This window comes from Ascaphus truei, chromosome 11 (assembly GCF_040206685.1).
Source record: "Ascaphus truei isolate aAscTru1 chromosome 11, aAscTru1.hap1, whole genome shotgun sequence".
Classification (NCBI taxonomy): Eukaryota; Metazoa; Chordata; class Amphibia; order Anura; family Ascaphidae; genus Ascaphus; species Ascaphus truei.
In genome coordinates, this window is record NC_134493.1 from 19056986 (window position 1) to 19078461 (window position 21476).

The window sequence follows — 21476 nt, forward strand, 5'->3', positions numbered from 1 at the left end:
AGAACCCTACTGAGGCTGTTTCACAGTGAGTGACTAGGTATAGCACCAGCCACCCACCTTATGTTAGGATCCTGAGTGTATACTATACTCAGCACTAGATCCAATACGCGTTCAGTTTGTCATTTTAACACCCTTTATTTTAGTATGTTGTATGAATTAAACTTGTTTTAATTATTACCATTTATTCATCAGAGCGTGAGCTCGAGTGCTTGACTTGGGTCCCTTCTCTTTTTGCCATTTTTACCTCTACCCTCCCAGGAGCACGGCTCACACAGCATATCTAGCAGAAGCGGGGGCTCCCTATTATCCTAAGAAAAATTTAAAACAGAAACCTCGAACGCGTTTCCCGCCGTAGTGACCTTTGCCAAAGCGCCACACTGGCGGTAAACATGTTCGTGGCTTGTTTTCATTTTTTCTCAGGCTCATATGCGTCAATAAAACGTTGTTATTTTTCTACTTTTTGCCGCCAGTCCTCGCTTTTTTGCTGTGCTCCTTTTTGATCCTTTTTATGTCGTTACTATACTACAATAAGGAAGCACGCCTGGGTGCCGGGAGTTACCTACCCGCAATCATGGGTCCGGGAGTTACCTACCCGCAATCATGGGTCCGTGAGTACACTGCTATATATAACTAAAAAAAACGCTTAAGATTTGCTGCGTGATTTCAGGATGGACTTTATTCTCAGTGCGGGTTCACTCTGCTGCGGGGTTTCTGGCGGTGCCGCTATCCGGGACTACCGGCTATCCATGTCATCAGTCTGCCCCTTTACACAGTGGACTTATTGAATTTCTCCTGCAGCAGCCTCAGTCTTTTCCACGGACTCTCGGCACCCTATTCATTCAAGGGTTAACATGGTCTCTTTTGTTCCATTTTCCTGCCCAGGCTCTTTGCAGCACCAGCCTTGGAGGTTCATTCCTCCTATTTTTGCTTTGACACTGGAAGTTGTAATTGACTTTCGGGTCATACCACGGTGGCAGGCTCCACCACTGACCCTCTGCTGCTGCCGCCATGGTCCTCCTTCGCATCCACCATCCAACACCTTCTGCATGCAATCCTTCTCCTCCCGTCGTTGCCTGACGGACCTTTGTCCCCGAGTTGTTCCATCGCCCCTGAAATACGGGACAATCATGCGTCTCGACAGACCTTTCGGGGACAAACTGGACAATCTATTGAAAGCAAAAAGGGACAGTCCCATATGGGACGTCTGGCAACCCTACCTGTGCCAATGAGAGCATAGCATTAAAACCTGCACTGTTAGTGGTCCTTGAGGTCTGGAGTAGGAAAACTCTGCTCTAGATTGTAAGCACTCAGGACAAGGGCCCTCGTTACTTCTGTATCTGTTTGTCCAGTACATGTCCAGTACTGAACTGGACTGTTCTATATCTGGACACGTTGTCCAGTAAAAAAATGAGCGGTAATATTGGACATGTATGTGTGAACAATACATGGTAATGCCTGGACATGGTGACCTGACCGACTTGGGGGGGGGGGGTGCAGGATTTCCCCAGGGCAGGGCTGTTGCTAGGGGGCTGGGCAGTGTCCTCCACTCTGATTGGCTGCTGCTGGGTATAGCAGCCAATCAGGAGGAGGTGGAGGAGAGGAAGAAACAGCATGGAGAGTTGCGTGCGTGTGTGTAGCGCGTCACACCTTTCACTATTGTGTCCAGTATTTTTGGAGAAGCCGCCTGGCAACCCTACGTGTAACCCCACTGTACCGCTCTGTGGCATATGTTGGCTCTTTACAAATAAACAACAATCACTTTTTTAACAGGAAGGGGATCACTCTGCGGTGTTCCCGTGAAAACCTAAAATCCGGGATCCCGTATTGGGAGGGAAAACAATAAAGTCTGCTACTTCACATGGAGGTAACATCTTTACTTTAAATGTGCCAGGCCCCAGGATGGAACTGCTGGAATATGTGAGTGCAATGAGGGCCCTGCGTGGCCTGTGTCAGTTACACTCACTTCATATGGAAATAATAAGAACTGTCAGTAACTCGGACCATGCTAATGACGTCACTTGTTACTGAGATCTCCCAGCCACACCGGCTCAAACCCGCTCCCACTGCCGCCCATCAAGGGGCTACACACCCACCCTACCCCTCAACCCATTGGTTGCCGAGGGGGGCGGGGGGGCGTGGCTTCTGAAACCCCGCCCCCTGTGGTTTCATTGGTTCACTCTACGCGGTGGGTGTGAGCCCCCCCAGAGAGCCGCGGAATCTGATTGGTCCGTGTGGCTGTCCTCGCGTGCAGTGTGACAGCCGGGGCCGGCCCCCTGAGCGTGCGGGGAGTGGGGGTGAGGGAGTCCTGTCCGCGGCCGTCACATCGCTGCTGTGCCCGCTCCGTTACCGGGGAGGCCGGATCCGTGCAGCCAGCCGCACAGCGGGGAGGTGAGTGGCGGCGGCGCCGCTCGTGTTTCTGTTACTCCCCTGCCCCCCCCCCTCCTCCTCCTCAGGTGTAACCGTTATATCCAAGGTATCCTCTCACCCCCGGGCACCGCTGCGGTCTGTGCGTGCGTTATATCCAAGGTATCCTCTCACCCCCGGGCACCGCTGCGGTCTGTGCGTGCGTTATAGCCAAGGTATCCTCTCACCCCCGGGCACCGCTGCGGTCTGTGCGTGCGTTATATCCAAGGTATCCTCTCACCCCCGGGCACCGCTGCGGTCTGTGCGTGCGTTATATCCAAGGTAACCTCGCGCACCCCCGGGACAGGCAGCCTCTCGCGCACCCCCCGGGGCAGGCTGCCTCTCGCGCACCCCCCGGGAGACAGCCTCTCGCGCACCCCCCGGGAGACAGCCTCTCGCGCACCCCCGGCGCAGGCTGCCTCTCGCGCACCCCCGGGGGACAGCCTCTCGCGCACCCCCGGGGCAGGCTGCCTCTCGCGCACCCCCGGGGCAGGCTGCCTCTCGCGCACCCCCCGGGGCAGGCTGCCCGCGCTGCGGTTTGTTCCGTGAGACGGTGTTATTATTCCCTGTGGGAAATGGCACAATTTATTCACATTGCAGCAGCAAAAAAACTGCAAGATTATTTTTCTATTTACTTAACCACCTAATGGCTGTATTAAACTGGTTAACTATCTGAGCTGTCCATCCCCATAAAACAATGGCCAATAGCATCTTTAATGTATTAATAACCATTTATTCTGTGTTTCCCAGATGTTGATATGTTGTCCCATGAGTGATTACATGAGTAGTGTCCTTGGTGTAATGATTGGAGGGTGAGGGCATTCTAGGGCATCACCATCACCCACCATCATCACCCATCATCATTGTGAGATCCTGTGTAACCTCAGATAGACCCGTCCTGGCTGGATCCTGTGAGCCATTTTATCTGACAGAACAAATGTATTTTACCATATATTTGAATTGTGTAATCTGCACAGATGCATTGAGATTGCAATCATCTTTTCAAATAAGATGCAGGAATCTCCATGTTTTCAGATGTATCCTGGGTTCCATCACAAATATATGTGGTCCCTGTGTTGTCATTATGTCCCATCTTGACCCATTAGCTGGGCATGGTAGGCTGAACCTCAGAGATTGGAATCGCTGCACCTTTACCGTCTGTCTATGGCCGAGTCCATGCTCCCTGCTTGCTCGCTGAGGCGCGCTGAGGCTCAGGGAAAGCGGGTGCTTTCCCTGGCCTTGCGGTTGCTTACCGCACGTGCTCTCAGCAGGCCGTCAGGGGGCGGGCCGGGGGCGGGCGCGTCACTGGCCGGGGGCGGGCCAGTGACGTCACGGAGCTGGTTCGCCCTCATTGGGCAAACCGCTCACGTGACCGGCCTGTCTCGCTGGCAAGCGGGGGAATTTTAAATTCCCCTAAGGCCTTGGACATAGTAAGCGCTTAGGTGCTGCCGCTCGCTCTCGCTTGCTGCCGCTTGCTCTACCAGGAGCTTTTTGCTGTCCTTGCAGAGGAGACAGCAAGCGCTTGGGAGGCGGGTATCACTGTGTGTGTGTGTCACTTTGAAGTGATCTGTGTGTTTGTGTGTCACTGGGGAACGTGTGTGTGTGTGTGTGTGTGTTATATAATATTTAAAAAATTTAAAAAAAGACATGTGAGAGTAAATTATTTATTAACATTGTGCAACTTTGATAAATATATTCGCGCACACACATCACACACCACACATACACATACACACTGGTACATGCACACACACATGCACACACATGCACACACACATGCACACACATACACACATACACACATACATGCACACACACACATACATGCACACACACACAGACACACGGGGCAGAAGGGGGCACATCACCCGCTCCCCCCCGGCAGCGCAAGCCCCCTCCATCTCCCGCAGGCTGACAGCCACAGGGATCGGGCAGATGGAGGAACATCACCCGCTCCCCCCCGGCGGCGCAAGCCCCCTCCATCTCCCGCAGGCTGACAGCCACAGGGATCGGGCAGAAGGTACACTCACTCCGCTGGCGCCAGACCCCGTTCACATTTCCCTGCTCTCCTTCCATTGGTTGCTGAGGCGTCACGTGAGCGGACTCAGCACGTGAATTTAAAATTTCACTGTCGGCTCTGTTCAAGCGCGCCTCAGCAAGCAACGGAAAGCATGCGCGAGCCCCTACTAAAGCCGCTTTAATTGCGACTGTAGGGGCTCAGTGGCAAGCAGCAGCAAGCGAGAGCAAGCGAGAGCAAGCAAGCAGTAACCATGCCCTGGGCCTAAGACCTGCGCTTCCGCAAGCGCGCGGAAGCGCAGGTGAGCCCCTACTAAAGCCGCTCTAATTGCGGCTGTAGGGGCTCAGTGCTGAGCGGGAGCGCGCGTCAGCACGCTTCCGCAAGCAAGCAGCAAACATGGCCGAGGCCTATTATATCATCATCATCATCATCATCCTTTATCGATCCATTGCTGGATGAAGCCTCCTTAATGATCTTCCAGGTACTGCAGTTGCAAGCCTCTCTTCTCCAAGTTGCTCCAATGTTTTTCTGATTTCATCCCCCCCATTTAACTCTTGTCTTGTTTTTTAATCTCTCGCATGCTTACATACATTTGTACATACTGAAGGACGCAGCAGAGTGTTGAACCTTAAAACTGGGGTACAATATTTGTGAAATGGATCAAGCTCTGCCACTTTGGACAGGTCTTCATCTCAAAATTACAAGGATCTTGATTAAATTGAATGTGTTATGTAAACAACTTGTCCAAAATAGCAATGTATTTTATTTAGCAGTGACAGAAAATTCAGTACTGTACTTATGATGTTGTGTGGCTTTTAATTTTTTTTTAAATACCTCTATTGAATTTGTAAGAAATGATTCACAGGGACTCAGTATAAAACACAAGTAGGGAAAGTGTGTAGGGTTTGAAAGGTTAATCCATAAAAAATTAGGTTGAATTAACAAATCGAATATGTAGAAAGATATATTTTATATATGTAGACTTTGCTAGTGGGAGAATTTTTATGGAATATGAATTACATGTGTAATAATATGGTTATTAGGTGGGTAATGATGCGAGTAAGAGTATAGATACAAGGATATACTGTACATATTTCACAGGCACAATCATTATTGCTCCAAAGACCTTATAATCCGTTCTGGCGAACATAGAGATGAAGGCCAAGGTTAGAGGAAGCTGGCTTTGGGCATTGTACATTAATGTACATTTTGTTGGTGATGGTTTAACAGGAGTGGAGAATTGCAAACTATGAGATACAATTAAGACTTGTAATCTTTCTTTAGGAAAGTTTATGTAGCCTATTTCTTTCCAATAAACGTTTTTATTTACTATCTTAGTAAATTCAACTTGTAAAACCTAGATAAACCATATTTGAATCCTGTCTCTCCAATTCACCCAACCATCATTAAACCATCACCAACAAAATGTACATTAATGTACAATGCCCAAAGCCAGCATTGTTGGTAAATTCAACTTGTAACACCTAAGTAGGACACCAGTCTGTTTAGAAATACCATTTTATGTGCTTATTGCGCTGTCAGGGTAGCACTTAATTCAGTCAGGTGACTTGTAAGGCTGATGATAGGGTAAAGGCGATTGCGTACGCCAATGACAATTGCCTGTCTTTCTATGACAGTGCGGCCGCGTGCGCACAGCGCGATGGCACGGACGCAAATAGAAAAGACAAACATTTGTGTCTTTTCAAGCGCTGTTGCATGATGTCAGCGTTTCGTCAACCGGTTCAGCCAATGAGGGCGAACCAGCTTTGTGACGTGTCAGCCACGCCTTCCCAATCTCCTGCAGGGATAACCACAAATCACTGGGGCTGCAGGAGCGTCGGGTGTGCGCGCGACCCATTATTATAATACAGGACTAAGACCCAGGTCAGTGATTTCCAACCTTTTTTTTGTTTGGAGGAACCCTTGAAGTATTTTGAAAAATCTCGGGGAACCCCTATCTGGCTGACACATATTAGGTTCGACGGGTCAGTCACAAAACTTCACACCTCACGAGCCACCTCTATTTCCCACAATATATCCATGTATTTCTCTCCCATCCATCTCACTAACTCTCCCCCCCTATTCCGCCTTGCATGTATTTATCCCTTGCGTCTCACTCCCTCTTTTCCTCACTCCCTCTTTTCCTCACTCCCTCCTGCCCCGCTCTCTTCTCTCACTCACCCCTACCTTCCGTCAATTACCCCACTCTCTCTCAATACACCCTACAAAATACATACCAAAAAACCCCACCCCCACAGGGGGAGGGGGGGTCTGTGGTCCATAGGAGGAACCCCTGAGACTGCTTCAGGGAGCCCCAGGGTTCCACGGAACCCTGGTTGGGAATCACTGACCTAGATAGCCAAAGACACACTGGGGAAGCAGCCTATGCAGGGGGCAGCAGCCTGCATGTAAGGCTGGCGCTGAGCATGCTTGACTCGCTTGCCTCTTTCAATCCACCTTCACGTCCACGTGGCACGTGGGCACGTACGCTCTCCCAAGCTTGGTGCTTGGGGAGACAGTTCAATTTGACTTTCGAGCGCAGAGTAGGGTCACATGACCCTGCTCTGACAAATGGGGACAGAGAGGCAGTATAGGCAGAGCAGAGAGGTGGAAGGGGGGGGGGGGGGAGGAGAGAATGGAGGGACAGACACACACACAACCAATGACACGCCCCCTCCCTTCCCCCCCCCCCCCCACGCACCCCGCTGCTGCTCTAAAATGATTGCAGGACAGCGATCGCTCATGCTTGGAGAGTTGGTGACGTCACCGCTCAAGCATGAGCTCGCTTAGCGGCAGCGTGGCCTCTTTTTTAAATGGCAAGCAGCGTGGAGTTTAACAGGGAGTTCAACAGAGTTCACAGGGAGTGGACAACACAACACCTATTGGCCCTGAATCCTGGATTTGGACTACGCTGGAAAGTAGGACATTATCTATCCCAGACTGCACATCTCAGCACTAAACTATTGCTGCAAAGCCGCTGCTACTATTTTTATATTTGCTTTGACTTCACTTCTTTTCAAAATACGTACTGTACTTCTTTCTACCAGCTTCATTATATCTCTAAGGGCTGTTATATACAGCATGCGACCGTGCGTACCTATGCGAACGCGCGTGCACGTGCCACATGCTTTTCGTCTGTGTGTCTGTGTGTCTGTAATTTATTTTTAAAAAAATTAGTAAAAAGAAAAAATGTATTAGACTTGTGCAGACACACACACACACACACACACAGCGCCGGCAGCGACTCGAAAAGATGAATTTCCTCATCTTCGCCGCTGTCTGTCGGCTCCCCTCTCTCTGCCGTGCATGCGGCCTTTGTATAGGAAGGCTGACTGATGTCAGCCAACTAAAATTCCGTGCGCGGTATAGCACGCGCCCGGCACTATAGAACGTGCCTAACTCTACTCATATATCTCCATATCTCCTTCCTTCACCACTTCTCAGTTCACATTAACTCCTTTTTTACCTGCGCCCTCTGACACTACACAGCTATACCCCCTGCACTAAAAGACACCCCACAAATCCTCCTCACACATTCTCTTTCTATCCATGCTTCTCCTCCTTGCTTCTGGGGATATCTCTCCCAGTCCTGGTCCCTGTCTTTATTTCTACATGCTCTTCTCGCTTCCTACATACAAATTCTACTCCTGGTGTCAACACCTCTAACCTCATACCCACCCCCTACCATCCTCTCTCCCTTTCTCCTGTGCCCTTTGGAATGCTCGCTCCCTTTCTAACAAGTTCCTCTCTGTGCATGACTTCTCTCTCATTCTCTGCTCCTATTTGCTATAACTGAGACCTGTCTCACTCAGTCCGACTCTGTTCTGGAAGCTGCCCTCTCTTATGGTGGCCTTTCTTTCTTCCACAATCTGCTACCTGATGGCAGGGGTGGAGGCGTGGGGCTCCTCCTCTCCACTCTGTCGTTACTGAACCCTTCCTATTCCTCCCTCTCTTGCTTTTCCCTCATTTGAGGCTCACACTGTCCAGATCTCCTCTCCCTGTCCACGTGGTGGTCATCTATCGCCCACCTACCTCTACTCGCCCTCCTGCCTTTCTCTCTCACTTTGAATCCTCGCTCTCTTTCTTTCTCTCCTCAGAATCCCCTGTTCTTCTCCTTGGGGACTTCAACTGCCACATTGATGACCCCTCTCTCCCCTGGCTTCCCGCTTTCTCTCTCTAACCTCTTCTTTTGGCCTTCAACAGTGGACAAGGATGGCCACTAGCTAGATCTGTTTTTCACTAAACTTTTCCCACTCTGACTTCTCCATTTCCCCCTTTCCTCTGACCATCACCTCATCTCATTTTCTCCCTCTCACTTCTCCCCTTCTCCACCTCCATCTACCCCTTGTTTCTGCAGAGACCGGCGCTCTATTACCCTACCAGCTTTTGATTCCACTTTACGCTCCTCCCTCTCAGCCCTGCTCCAGACCCTGACAACCTGGTCAGGAACTATAACTTTGCCCTGTCCTCTTTTGATCTTCATGGCCCGCTTTCTTTCTGCCGTTCTCGCCCTTCTAACCCCAGACCCTGGCTAAATTGCCACATGCTGCGTTCCTGCACTCGTTCCTTTGAACGCCTCTGGAGGAAATCTCACACTCTCGCAGACTTCCTTCACTACAAATTTATGCTATCCTGTTTGAACTTTGCCATCTCTAAAGCTAAACAAACCTACTTTTCTTCACTAATCAACACGCACAAGTCTAACCCACGCAGACTATCCTTTATCTTTGACTCCCTACTCAGACCACCCTCTGCTGCCTGTTCTTCCTCCATCTCACCTCAGAACTTTGCCGCTTATTTCAAGGAAAAGGTGGATTCCATCATCCCCTCTGTATCCTCCTCCTATCCTACACCTCTTCCTAACTTTCCTCCTGCGTTCCTTGACTCATTTTCCACTATCACAGATGAAGATGTCGTTGCTGATCTCCTCTTCTCCCTCTACTACCTGCCCTCTTGACCCCATTCCCTCCGATCTCCTAAAACCTCTTGCTCCTACTATAATCCCTATGCTCACACACATTTTAACTCCTCCCTCTACTCTGGTACCTTTCCCTCTTCTTTCAAACATGCAACAGATACCATTACTCAAAAACAGCAAGCTTGATCAACCTGTCTTTATAACTATCATCCTGTCTCCCTCCTGCCTTTTGCCTCTAAACTTCTTGAATACCTTATAGTCTCTCGCTAGCTCCATTTTCTCAACACCTATTCTATCCTAGACCCTCTACAATCTGGCTTCCGCACTGCTCACTCCACTGAAACAGCACTCACTAAAATTACTAATGACCTCCATGCTGCCAAAGACAGAGGTCATTACACTCTGCTCATATTACTCGACCTCTCTGCAGCATTTGACACTGTGGACCACCCTCTTCTCCTTCACTTTCTCCATACTTTTGGTATTCGTAACAAAGCTCTATCCTTGATCGCCTCCTACTACTCCCATCGTACTTTCGGTGTTTCTTTTGCTAACTTTTCCTCCTCTATCGATCTCTCTGTGGGGGTACCCCAGGGCTCTGTCCTGGGACCTCTTCTCTTTTTCCCCCCCTCTTTATACACTCTCTCTAAGTGACCTAATCACATCTCTTGGGTTTAAATATCACCTCTATGCTGACACACAAATGTACTTTTCAACCGCTGACCTTACACCTGCTGTACAGACCAACGTTTCTGAATGTCTCTCTACTATATCATCCTGGATGACCCTCTACTTAACATGGCAAAAACAGAGCTCTTCATACTTCCTCCCAAACCTGGCCCTACTACCTCCTTTAACATTACTGTTGGAAGTACGATCATTCACCCAGTTGCCCAAGCACGCTGCCTAGGGGTCACACTCGACTCCTCTCTCACATTCGCCCCTCACATTCAAAACATTTGTAAAACCTGTTGCTTTTTCCGCCGCAATATAACAAAGATACGCCCTTTCCTCTGTTGCTCGACTGCTAAAACTCTGACTCAGGCCCTCATTCTCTCCCGTCTTGATTACTGTAACCTCCTGCTGTACGGCCTTCCTGCCTCTCACCTGTCTCCCCTACAATCTATCCTAAACACTGCTGCCAGAATCACTCTACTCTTTCCTAAATCTGTCTCGGCGTCTCCCCTGCTGAAATCCCTCTCCTGGCTTCCTATAAAATCCATTATCATGCACAATTCTCCTCCTCACTTTAACGCTTTACACTCTTCTGCTCCTCCTCATATCTCAGCCCTAATTTCTCGCTATACACTATCCTGAATCTTGCGTTTTGCTCAAGGATGTCTTCTCTCTACCCCCTTTGTATCTAAAGCCCTCTCCCGCCTTAAACCTTTCTCACTGCCCCACACCTCTGGAATGCCCTTCCCTCTCAACACCTGACTAGAACACTCTCTATCCACCTTTAAGACCCACCTCAAACCCACCTGCTTGAAGAAGCATATGAGCAGCTCCATGCTGATTAACACTTCATACATAAACCTTAGCCCCTTGCAGACGCACTTACCAGAACGCCCTCCTACACTCTCTGTACGTTCTTCCTACTAACAAATTAGATTGTAAGCTCTTCGGAGCAGGGACTCTTCCTAAATGGTTCTTTGTCTGAAGCACTTATTCCCATGATCTGTTATTTGTTATTTATATGATTGTCACGTGTGTTACTGCTGTGCCACGCTATGTACATTACGGCGTTATATAACTAAAGTCCAAGTATATGAAATAAATGCTGCACACCAAAAAAATAAATATATATATATATATATATAATAAAAGATGATACAATTACCGGTGCTCCTGTGTTTGAACGATAGCCTGTAATCAATTCAATGCAAGTAGTAGTTGAAGGAACACAGGGCACAAACGGATTAGAAATAACTAACTAATTTATTGAGCAAAAAAATTATTTTGGCTCAATAAATGAGTTAGTTATTTCTAATCCGTTTGTGCCCTGTGTCCCTTGAACTGCTATATAACTAAAGACATGCAAGTATAAAACACAAGCCAGATCAGATTTTAGGAATGACAAGTGATCTAGGAAGCACACACGTATGTCATTATTTTATAACCAGTATGCAATATGGTTTGATTATCCTTTTAAGGCTGACTACACCCTTTTAAAATGAAGCACTAAAATATAAAAAATACAAATGAATGTAATCTCTCATCACATGGCAATGGTCTTTGCTTTGTGATGTCGTCATTTATAAAACTGGAAGTTTCAGAGAAGCTGCAGTTTATTGAGAATCATTACCAAAGAAATCCAGCTTCTTCTGGAATTGTTCTTGAAGCAGAACTACCTTTAAAAATAAAAAAATAAAAAAATTCTGTTAATCGCTCATTTTGAAAGAGATTACGAGTTTTATGTATAGGTTAAAAACACTGCATCATAATATGACTGTTATGGGGCTTATGCATTAGCCTTTACAGTGCCAGAGGTCTGCCGACACCTGTGGTCATCAGCAGAATTCACATGACTACCACGCCCTCTGCCTGACAGAAAGGGGACTGGTCTAACTTGCCTTCCCCTAGAACAGTGGTTCCCCTCAGTCCTCCAGGCCCACTAACAGCCCAGGTTTAAGTATACCTGTGCTTCAGCACAGGTCATACAGCCAAAATGATTGGGCCACCTGTGTCACATTATTGGCAACAATACACTAGAACTATGCTAATGAGATGTATTCTGGCTGCTGTTTTTGCACATAATTGGCTTTGAGGATACGCCTTAACCTTAGGGAAAATACAGTCTGTTTTAGGTAGCGTGATGTTATGAGACCTCGGTTAGCAGCTTTGTGACTCCAGGCCTACAGATGTAACAAGACGTACTTTATTCAGTGCTGCAAAACGCCAACTGTAAATTCCTGGCATTTATTTGCAGTCGGCATTTCCCCCCTCGCGCTACGAGTATCACAGGCGAAGAAATGAGTGCGCCAACTGCTGGCCTCGTGTGCTGAACGGCACTAACATTATAATAATTATTCCGGCTGACCGTAGCCTCGGCTCGCCGGCGGATAGCAAAGTGTTCACGCGGTTGTCATCTCGCGCCATCTCGCGGTCACGGAAAGTGTTAGTCTTGCTATAGCTGTACATGTGTTTTTTATGAGCATTATGCAGTAGGCTAAATAAATTCGAAAGAACCACTTTGGGCTATGGTGTTTTATTCACTAAACTCTGATAGTGCTGAGCGGGGATCTATCGCACTGAAACTGCCATCGATTTGATTGACCGTTTCTGTGCGATAGCGCTCCGGTCAGCACTGCCACCGTTTCATGAAGAAGACAGTTACAAGCGCATTGCTGCAGTGCGCAGCTCTGGAGAGGATTATTTCTGCTTCTGAATGAAATTTCTATATTAACCCTTTGGGTTCCTCGGGAAGTAATCACTACATCATTGGGATTGGCACTACGTCTTGCCCACGGAGGGTGTTTGTTTTAAGCTTAGATTTCGTTCCACGTATTAAGGAAATGGAGTAGGCTGCCTTTCCTGTTTACTCCAAAATGGCCGCACTGTCTTTGAGGAGCCGTGGCACTCGGGCATCGCGACTCCTCCAGCACCCAAAGGGTTAACCTCTGTTTAGGAAAATGCTGTGTAACACAGTGGTACTGCACAAGGTTAGGACTGGACTCGCCCAGCCTGCAGCTCCTTACATCAGTACTGTATGTCCCAAAAGGAAACATACCTTCTTATATACTGCACTTCTTAAAGCTACAGACCAAGCAATATCCTACATAAATAAATTCGTTCTGTACTATGAGAAAATACTTGTAGCACTTATTTTTTAAACAACTCTGAATGACTGCATTTTTAATGTATTATAATGTAGCAAGCCTTGTTTCTATAGCAACCATTTACAAAGTCACAGATACTGAATCAATACTCCTCTGCACCCATTTAGTGAACCCACGTGCCGAATCTTCGCCGATTGATCGGCAGCTTAGCTAATTACTTATCACTGTGTTTATTGTATTGATGCACATATTAAAGGTGCAAAAAAAAAGAAGAAATTACAGAAAAAGGCAGCTTGGACTGCGGCTTTAACACCGGTATCTCCTGCTGACCTTTGCAATTTGGATTTCAACATAATAATTATTAACTTGTAATGGTTATTTTTACTATTTAGTTACCTCTCTATAGATTAGCTGAACTCAGGGCTCCCTCGGAGCAGACCTTTTGCTATTGGTATTATTATTCTAGTTTATTGGAGAACTTGACTGCCGGGTCATTATTAGGAACTCGCAAAGTCGTCGCATTCTGTAGGTCGCCGGAAAAAAGCATTTTTTTCCAGGTGGTCAAAATGTCATGTGCCCTGGGAACCCGGGAGGGGCAGTGGACATTAGAGGACCACTCTGTCTAGTTGGGAAACAAAACCATGGCGAGCAGAGCAGACTGCTACTTTATTGTATTTTCCTATCACTAGCTTATTTTTTTTCTGTATACTTGTGTTTTTAATTCCATAAAATACATACATCGGGATGCAGTCCGAATCCTTTAGCGGTGCAATTGGTGCATATCCCGCTGGTTATTTTAGTCGGGTTAGATTAGCTGTCTGCTAAGCGACTTGCCTCATCCATCAGTATCTGTCAGCAGTCATGGACCCTGGTTATATTTTCTAGCTGCTGGGCTAGATTACCTTTGCTAATCCACCATCTCCCTTTCTGATGACCACTCCATATGCTGCTTCAGAAGCGACATCGTGAAGCCGCTCACTAGGAAGATTTCTCACTTCAGCCATGCTAGTTTACTGGTCGCTATATGGAAGCTTGGAGTAAGGCCATAGACTTTGAGATCACTGTAACCATATAATCTTAGAGGATAAGATCACGTTTGTAGATCATTTTTAGTAGTGCACATTTTTTTGTGGAGCACTGTTACAGCAGCAAAACGTGAAAAATCCTATATTTTATGTAAATCGGTTCTGCAGTATTAGATCACTGTATGCATTTTCTTTTTTTATTTAACTACTAATGCCATCTTACATTTTTTTTTTATAACTCTCAAATTTTATTGAAGTTTCTGATATGTATCAGTACATAGTTTCATATTCGGAATAATCACAGCTGTTGTACAATTCAAATACATATAGAAATGATAATCAGACTTGTAAAAAAAAAAAAAAAAAAAGTTTGAACCTAAATCAGGAGGGAGGGGGGGGGGAGAACAGGGATTAATTAAAGGGGGACTTTAATTAATTTTTTGTTAGAGAGCACCTAAATTTAGTCTTCTCCCAAATTGCAAGTGAATTGGTCATTCAGGACAGTGGCGCTTTAATTATGTATTGATCATCAACAAGCTCGACAAATTCTAAAAAAACCCAAAAAAAACCACTCGCCCAAAACAGACAGTTACTCCCCCCCTCCCCCGAGTCTTACCTGCGGCGGGGTGGTGTGGCGTCTCCCACCATTCTCCTGCGTCTCCCCTGCAACTTGCAAGTGCCTCCCCTGCAGCTCCTGTCAAAATGGCTGTGCGGCATCAAATGACGCTGTGTTACCATGACAACGGGACGCTATAAAACGTCACGCGGTGTCAAGTTGTCATGGCATCTTCACGTCGTAGCGTCCCGTTGTCATGGCAATACATACAACCCATCAAATGCATACAAAAAAACATACCCCCAAATACATACAAACCCCCCAAACACATACCAACCCCCCCCCCACTCCCTAAATACATATAAAAAAAAAAACACCCCACAAATACATAAAATCATGGCACAGCACTATGCATACATAGACAGCGCAAAACAACAAAAAGCAGAGATAGTAACCAGTCCCTTGAACGTCCCGTTTGTAGGAAACACTTGTAGTACTAGTAGTAAGGTGTAGGCAGCTTTCGGAGGGCTGGACCAAATCCAATATGGAATCTAAGACAAGAAAAAAGTAGAAAGCGCTCGGCCCATAGCGTAAAAACGTTTCACATTTAATAAAGGAAATGGGAAGGGAGGGATTTAGCTCGCTTACAAAGGAAGCATATAAACAAGCAATGTGTGATCTATATTGTCACAGCGAGCTAGAGACGTCCTCCGGTGAAGTCCACAGTGTGTATCTTTGAAAGACTTATCAGCACCAGAACGGTCTCAGCTGCCCCTCAATGGCGGTGAATCCTGGGTCCTTGAATCCCAATGAACAGGGCAGCTGTGGTGTATTACTGCCACTGTTAGCCCCCATCAGCAGGGACGCGGTCCGGCCACGATCCAGCAGTCCCAAGATGATGATGCAATGATGCTGCTACATCCTGACACGTGTCACTCTGCGGCGACTTTCTCAAAGGGATATGTTTGACTCATAGACCTAACAGTGTTAAATACCCTGCGGGTTGCCTAGCAACCCGAACATAGCTGAATAGGTGTGTAATACAAAAACAGACTCAAGAACTATATGATATATACGACAAACATGTAATTAACATTGCACTATTAAATACAAAAGGGATAACATACAAAATGATGATATTCAATATAAATAAACAGGCTGAACATATTAAAAGTGAAAATGAATACACAAATAATATTCTCAATCAAACACGAAAACAACTTATAACTCAAGGATATGCAAATATGCCAAAATATGCAAAAAAGGGGGGAGAAGATAATTATAAAAAATTATTATTATATATTATTATAAGTTCAATTGCACAAATGGCTATTGATTTCATATCAATGACTATACCTAAAAAACCAATATAACTAGGGCACATAATTCCATGGGGAGTGATACTTACCTTGGAGAAGGTCTGAAGCCGGGCCCGGCTGTCCTCTCGTTGCCACCGCTCCTGGCTCTCCCCCAGCTGCGGACCTCTCTCTCATGCCGGTGCACGCCGGAAGCTGATCCTAGCTTGCTTCCGGCGCGCGGGCTGAAGACTGAGAGCGTGCGCCAGCCTCAGAAGCTTGGAAGTGGGACAGTCATGAGGGATGCCCACAGCTGAGAGCGAGCCAGCGGCAAGGAGAGGACCGGTAGCTAGGCCCCCCACAGCCCCAGGGCCAGGGACACCTGTCCCAGCTCTCCCTTCCCCTGTTGGTGTGTGTGTGTGTGTATGTGTGTGTGTGTGTGTGGTGGATAAGGCCAGGTCATTAGTAGGCTCTCGTGACCGAGCACGTGATCTGTGTCCTGCAGGGTTGGGCGTGCCCGTGATGTCACATGAGTTGTTCGCCCTCATTGGCTGAACCGCGCACGTGACCAGGCCGTCACACAGCAAATACAAACCAGTTTGTCTCCCCACGCATCGGTCGCCTCGGCGCACACGTGCGAACTATCGACATGCACAATTGCCTCCATTAGTTTGTATTTGACGTGAGCGACGTTGGATCGACTATGGACGCAGCCTAAGGCTTTAGACTTGAACGTACAAGGTTGTCTATTACATTCCAGCTTAAGCCCCTCACATTCATCTTTTGTGAGATTGGGCACCAAACATGACATCATACTACATGTTCTTATGGGTAGACTCCACTGCTTCTATGCAGTATGCTGGGAGGTCGCTTCCATGTGCTGAGGAAGACTTAAGCTACACAATTGAATGGAACTAACATCTTCTCCAGGACTGAGGGGCAACTTGACAGCATACTGTATTTACTAGAACCATTACGTCAATAGTAATCTGTGTTGTGCATTCCTGATGACAGTAATATCGTCTATTTTATACAACAATAGTAGGCTTTACTCCAGCAGTACAGATATTCAGTTGTATCCACGATGTGTTGCTAATCTAGTGGAAGTTGAACAGAAATGGAAAGGAGGGTATTATATATGACCATAAGCACATCAAATAGAATTCATTTATATAGTTAATTAATTTTTTTCATAAGTATAGGTAATTTAGTTCAATCTTTTGGCCAACACATATTAAGCCTTTAACCACTTCAAGGTAGACCAGGGGTGGGTATTATACGGCCTGTAGGCCTCATCTGACCCGCCAAAGGATTTTATCCGGCCAGCCACAAGAAGGAGCCCCCTTCTCTCCACACACCCTCCCTGTGCCGTACCTGTAGTGTGGGACCTTATCTTGCGACAGGAGCCCACCCAGGTCATCCTAACACGGCAGGTTGGCCCCACCGAAAGTCGGGCCCAACTTTTACAATCACCGCCTGGGTGGGCTCACTCTGCCATATAAGGAAGAAAAAAAAGGACGGGGGGCAGAGAGCGAGAAGGTGGTGCTGGTTAGAAGGGAGAGTGTGAGTGGAGGGGGGTAACAGTGAAGGAGTAAGAGAGAATAGGAGAGCAAGTAGGGGAGGTGTGTGTGTGTGTGTGTTATTCAGTGCCCTGCAAGCCAAAATAATTGCTCCACCCCTGAGGTACACCCATTCAGCAGGTTCGTGGACTACCAATTTTATACTATGCCCTTTGCATTTCTTCCACTTTATTGGTAAAAGAGGAAACAAAACAAGGATATAGTCCATGGCATAGGATGTGTCCTAGTTGCAGTGCCTAAGGGGTTCACACGTAGAAGCACAATGTGCTATGTGTCCTCTACAGTGCAATTAAAACTGGTTAAAAAAACCCAGAAGTGACCTGGAAAATGGTGGGGATTGGGGTGAAGCATTATAAGTGCAAGAAACAAATCCACTTCCCCAGCTTATGACTGTAGCCAGGGGTATTTCCCCAGGGGTGCAGGGTGCGATCTGTTGTGCAGGGAAATGGAGGCAGAGGTGCTCAAGTGGTTTAGTAAACAAAATACTGCACAGGTGCTGGTGCTTTCCTCTGCTTCATGGTCCGTTCCCGTTCATTAAAACATTGGAGTCTCATAATGATTAATGGCCACAGCAATATATTTTATAGTCCTAGTAATCATGTTTCTAAGTATGAAATGTTACCGTATCACTTCACACGCTCGGTTAAGGAATGCTTTGAGATTAAATGCTAAATCTTTCTGTTCTGGTGCGATCGGCCGAGCCAAGCAGTTGAATTGAGCACATTTGTCTTCTTCTTAAATCAAAGCTCGGGATATTTGTTTTGTAATGTTAACATTTATTTTTTTTACATATCATTGAAGCGTTCACCTTTGCAGACCCCCATTAACTTCAGCTCCAGGGACCTCCTGCTTCCGGAGATACCTCAGTAGTAACTGCCGGTAGCCGCTCGACTAGCAGGGGTCACGTCATGGCAGCTTTTCAGCGCTGCCAATAGGAAGCTGTGACGTCATCGGTGCGGCTTCCTATTGGCCCGCATGACGCGGATGCTTTAAAGAGCAGTACCGACAACCCCTTGGAAGGCAACTATCTCCAGAAGCGGGGTGGCCGCGAAGCTGAAATTAATGGGGTTCAGCTTGCTTCAACCCCTGGAGGGGGGAAACAAAACTTTGCACACACAATCACTGGCTTGGATTGTTCCTTTTATATTCCTAATTTATTGAGGATATGAGAACATATTGCAATCTATCAATAATATCCCTGTATAATGAGTATATTGCTCCCTGGGGGGTTAATAGAGTTTGAATAAAGGATTCTGTCTCTGCACTGGCATTTGTGATATAAATCATAGAGCTGCCAGTCTGTTTACATCCAGGGTATTGAGGTGTCCCTTTCATTGCTCACAAAATGACATGAAGAAGGGCCCAGGCTGATTACATAACCTCAGTGGCTATTTCTGTGAAGTATTTTCTGTGCCGATGCTTTCAGTATTATGTGCTACAGAGCTGCGTTCCTTTTTCTCCCAGAAACACCAAGAACAATATAAACATTGAGCAGTATCAGACAAATAAATACTCTTTAAAACAAATAAAAAAGCGCAGCGAGCTAGAAAGTTTGCTGTTTTTTGTAATGAATAGAATTCTGTTAGCAGTTCCCAATGTGATTTTGCTCTTTTCCCCACTGGAACAATGTGGTCGAACTTCCCAAACCACCATATCCTAATATTTTGAAATGCAAAGCAATTCTTGATATGAACACCACTCCCAATTCTAAAACTAATTAGAATAGTGTGTGACAAGGCACCAGTTACTCGCCACAAAAGTGACCTAAACAACACAAAATAGACCCAAATATATGTATTGTAGTGGTGGGACAGTAAATATTTTAAAATATGCTTCTATACTTCACACTTGGTTTGGGGGACATATTCCAGTGTTGCAGTTTTTAGTGTGTAAATAGCTTGTATTCTATTTGACACCCTATCTCTTTCCCTCAACAACCTGAAGTGTAGGGGGTACCAGAGTCCCTAATACAACTTGTGTAACCCCCAGACCATAAGATAAGTTCTATCTGGACGTTTTGGGGCTTTCAAGTGATTAATTCCCCTGCTTCAAACTCTCAGTGCCAGTCAGTGTCGTTACTCACTGAGCCGCTCCCTCTCCCTAGACCAGCGGTGCGCAAAGTGGGGGACCGGGGGTGCAGGATTTTTGGAGGGGCGGTTGCAGAGACCCCGCGCTCTTCCCCGGTGCATTTAAATTAAATGCCGGGGGATCGCGTGAGACGTCTGCAGCTCCCTTACCGGGATTCTGAAGCGTTGCTGGGATGTGTCGCCATGAAAATGCCACATCAAATAACGCCGCAGTGTCATGGCGAGTGACGTCCCATGTCCATCTCCATGGCAACGGGGTCACGAAGAGCACGTCACGTGAACCCGTGGCGTCATTTGACGCTGCCAAACAAGGTGAGAGGGGCATGAGGGGGAGCTGGCAGGGGGGCGCAGCTCAAAGTTTGCGCTCCCCTGCACTAGACTAGATAAATGTAGACTTTTAGACTGAAATGGGTAAGTGTGTGTCCTCTGCCAGGATCAGGGATGGGAAAAGTTCCGGACAACTGGTCGCCCGGTTGTTTAAAATTTCCCTTCTGGTGACGAACCTCCAGTGACATCCAAATTAGATCTGGCACTGTGGGAATGGCAGCAACGGTGATTGACAGGTCAAGTCACCGTCGCTCAGTGAGGAGGGGTGGAGAGGAGGAAGCAGATGCTGGGGGGCGGAGCTAGTCAGTGGGCTTCAGTGGCGCTAGTCAGAGCGCTCTCTTACTCTGCCCGCCCCCCCCTGCACTCCATGCGCACTATATTGCATATTATATTCTCTGTCCTCTGAACCCAAACACTATATATCTAGATCTATCAAAAGGAGTATTATTGGGTGTGACCAAATGTACTGTGTACTGTACAACAAAAAGCCCCAAAGCAACATTCAAATGACAAAGTATATAGTAAAATACTTATCTGTTTGTCTTCTCATACGTATGGGTAATTTAGTGAAACGCTTTGGCCAAAGTGTTACATAGCTACCTCCTGCAGTGGAGGGACAAATGTCTCAATAGACCATTTTTCCACAGATGCATGAACAAAGCTGCTACTTAAAACGCTGGGAGGAGTGAGCTTAAGCTCAGGGAGGAGGGGTCACTAACCTCCAATCAACTGATTCCAGTTGACCATACTCACTCACTCACTCACTGCAAGCTCAGAACCCAACGCCCAGTAAATGAGAATTTTCACAGTTCGTGTTGGGACAGGGGTGGCTAACTCCAGTCCTCGGGGGGCCCCCAACAGGTCAGGTTTTCAGGATATCCCTGCTTCAGCACAGGTGGCTCCATCATTCTGACAGAGTTACTGATTTGGCCAAAGCGTTTAACTAAATGACTCATACTTATGAGAAGCCAAACAGATAAGTATGTACAATAACTGTAGGCTTTGTCATATGGATGTTGCATTGGGGCTTTTTGTTCCCTAGGATAACACAACATATCGTGTTAGAATTCAGAACATGACAGTTTCCATTGCATTACAATGGGAACAATGATGCCTACTGCATTTTTAGTTGACAATACTTGTGTAATGATGCTGATATTTCATTCTAGCTGCTGCTTTTGATGTATTTCTTCTTGCTTTTCCATTGAGTGTGATGCATCTAAGAATTAATACAGAAAAGGAACAGTTGTGCAGATGAGTGAGTTCATTACTCTGGATGTGATTTGCTTTCATGCCCCTAAGCATAGTTCCAATCGCTGACATAGAAAATGCAGCATGTATACTTTGGAGCAGAATATGCTCAGGATAAAGAATAGTATTATAACAACGCATAGAACTACATTTCTTTTCAGACCTTCAAATCAGATTAAAATGGGCCCATCTTAGTTCCCAAGTCGATGTGGGGTATAGGAGCTTCCAAGCAAGTGAG

The 21476-nt window shown here is 46.7% G+C and overlaps 1 protein-coding gene and 1 long non-coding RNA gene across 2 annotated transcripts in view; one reads left to right on the forward strand and one right to left on the reverse strand.

Annotated features, from left to right (window-relative positions):
- Positions 1-658: 658 nt before the first annotated feature.
- On the reverse strand, positions 659-1952 carry LOC142463060 (uncharacterized). Its single transcript, XR_012787352.1, has 2 exons — positions 1218-1952; positions 659-1109 (listed from the first exon to the last, which is right to left on the reverse strand). It is a non-coding gene; the product is annotated as an uncharacterized LOC142463060 (long non-coding RNA).
- A 277-nt stretch (positions 1953-2229) lies between these two features.
- Positions 2230-21476, forward strand: part of ABAT (4-aminobutyrate aminotransferase) — a 142167-nt gene continuing 122920 nt past the window's right edge. Inside the window, exon 1 of the mRNA XM_075565310.1 lies at positions 2230-2388. The gene's annotated coding sequence lies outside the window, so the exon portion shown is untranslated. The remainder of the gene's footprint in view (positions 2389-21476) is intronic.